Raw genomic sequence first — 3,017 nt, 5'->3', positions numbered from 1 at the left:
TATGGGGGAAAAAAAGCAGGAAATACAGGTATGGAAAAGGAAGGTGAATTCCAATAACATCTTGGTGCAAATTCTTCCAGCTTTCTCAAATAGATACTCGGATGAACCAGGCAGCCCTGCCACATTTCTCTAGTATGTTTGCTTCCTACTTCTCCAACTGAAGACAGGTTAAAAAGGGAGAAGAATGTCCAGGACAACTAGAACATTCTCTCTTCTCAGAGAATAGTGTGGGACATTTTTGTTGTTGTTTTTGAGATGGAGTCTCGCTCTGTCGCCCAGACTGCAGTGCAGTGTCACCATCTTGGCTCACTGCAAACTCCACCTCCTGGCTTCAAGTGATTCTCTGGTCTCAGCCTCCTGAGTAGCTGGGATTACAGGTGTGCACCACCAGGCTCGGCTAATTTTTGTAATTTTAGTAGAGATGGGGTTTCACCATGTTGGGCAGGCTGGTCACAAACTCCTGACCTCAAGTGATCCGCCCACCTCAACATCCCAAAGTGCTGGGATTATAGGCATGAACCACTATGCCCAGCCAAAAGAAAAATTTTTTTTGAGACAGAGGCTCACTGTCGCCCAGGCTGGAGTGCAATGGCACGATCACAGCTCACTGTAACCTCAAACTCCCAGGCTCAAGTAGTCCTCCCAATATGGGAATTCATGTTGAGTCAGAGTCAGACTGACTGTATTACATACTCTAATTTGTCCTGGTAATCAATGAGGTAACTAAACACTCTTTGCTGAATGAAATCACGTGAGGTCTCTGGTCCTCACAGATCTATGGTAACGTTAAGGATCTACACCTGATGGTTGGGGTGAACACGAGCGTCATCTCAGAGGTAGAATTGACACACGTGGGTGGTAGATTGGTTTGGGGAGGGTGGGAGAGGAGAAATAAAAGAGGATTCTGAGGTTCCTTGCTGAGTATCTAAAGTTCTACAATGCAGAAATAGAAAAGCTCGTTTTTAGGAACAAGATAATGGGTTTGGATGCGCCAGGTTGAGCTTGGGATATGGTTGTCATACGGTGATCAGAAATACCTTTCTGGAGCTTGAAAGAGGGTCAGAGAGGGAGCTACGGACGTATACACAACAACTAGAGATGGTTGTTGAGGTAGAGGAAGTGTATACTGTCACCAAGGGGAAGAGTACAGGCAGAAGAGTGGAGTGTCACGGGCAACCTTGGGAAATATCTCCTCTTTAGAGGCAGGAAAAAGAAAATATGCTAGTGATGAAAAGAAGAAGGTGCCATCAAAACCTGGCAATGATTTAGGGCGGTGAGAATTAGGATCCACGAGGAAGTTGTATGTTGTGTTCAACAACCTAAGAGCAATGACAGAACGACAGCCCAGATAATTAAGATGCCATTGAATATACTCCCATTAACACATTGGGACCAGAGTTGGTCAAAGCAAGAAGTGAAAATATAGCAGCCCCCAACTCTCTGCAAGGACCCGAGACTCCGCAGTTGTGGCCTCGCTTGCTCTCTTCCATGTGATCTGGGGGTGGGAGTGGGAACAGGGGGAAGAAGGCGCTAGGGTTGTATAGTAGTGTTTGGCTGTGCAGATGGGACTGCCATCTGGCAGACAGGGAGCAACACTCCAACCCCACACACCATAGTATGTCCCAGTGAGTAGACGTCACAAAAGATGGGATGTGGGCCCTGACTCCCGAAGCAGAGACTCTGGGATTGCTAGAGTAATATATACCCATCTCCAGTCCTCCCTTTTCTTTTTCTTTTTTTTTAATATGGAGTCTCACTCTGTTGCCCAGGCTGGAGTGCAGTGGCATGATCTTGGGTCCCTGCAACCTTGGCCTCCCAGGTTGAAGCGATTCTACTGCCTCAGCCTCCCAGGTAGCTAGGATTACAGGTGTGCACCACCACACCTGGCTAATTTTTGTATTTTCAGTAAAGATGGGGGTTTTGCCGTGTTGGCCAGGCTGGTCTCGAACTCTTGACCTCAAGTGATCCACCTGCCTCGGCCTCCCAAAGTGCTAGAATTACAGGCTTGAGCTACCACACCTGGCCCAGCCTTCCCTTTTCTAACAGTCACCTGAGCACTCACTTCCCAGGAGCCTTTTCTATTTCACTAAACCCTCTCTTTTTAAATATGTGTATATTCCCTCTGCCTCTCTGCATCATGGCAGTTTAGATAATTTTTTGGAGTGAGTTGCTTTACAAATGCCTTCCAGCTTCACATTTTCTTTTCCTCAATCTGGGGCGTATAAATGATGTCTGCCGTTTCCTTTATGTTCCCAGCTCAAGACAGAGAGAGCAGACATTTGAAAAAGATGGAGGGAGTAAATAAGTGAAACTACTCTGCACTCTGGTTATAGCTAGCCTAGAGCACTAGGGAGTTTCTCAATAACTCCAACCACTGCCTGTCTTACCTGTCTAAATGTACCTCACCCAGCAGATTTCTTCAAAAGTTATTCCATCCAACGCAGGCCCACAGGCAACGAGACCAAATAATAATGCAGAACTCCAAGGCAAGTTATTGTTAACTGGCCCTTTGCCGTGATTGCTATATCTGAATGGCCAAGCACTGATATCTAGATATACTTGTGGTCTGGTTTGGCTGTGTCCCCATCCAAATGTCACCCTGAATGGTATCTCATAATTCCCATGTGTTGTGGGAGGGACCTGGTGGGAAATAACTGAATCATGGGGCAGTTTTCCCCATACTGTTCTCGTGGTAGTGAATCAGTCTCGCAAGATCTGATGGCTTTACAAGAGGAAACCCCTTTTGCTTGGCTCTCGTTTCTCTCTTGCTGCCACCATGTAAGAAGTACCTTTCACCTTCTGCCATGATTCTGAGGCCTCTCCAGTCACATGGAACTGTGAGTCCATTAAATCTCTTTTTCTTTGTAAATTACCTTGTCTTGGTTATGTCTCTTTCTTTCTTTCTTTCTTTCTTTCTTTCTTTCTTTCTTTCTTTCTTTCTTTCTTTCTTTCTTTCTTTCTTCCTTCCTTCCTTCCTTCCTTCCTTCCTTCCTTCCCTCCCTCCCTCCCTCCCTCCC

This window comes from Piliocolobus tephrosceles, chromosome 17 (assembly GCF_002776525.5).
Source record: "Piliocolobus tephrosceles isolate RC106 chromosome 17, ASM277652v3, whole genome shotgun sequence".
NCBI lineage: Eukaryota > Metazoa > Chordata > Mammalia > Primates > Cercopithecidae > Piliocolobus > Piliocolobus tephrosceles.
Note: the sequence above shows the minus strand (reverse complement) of the source record.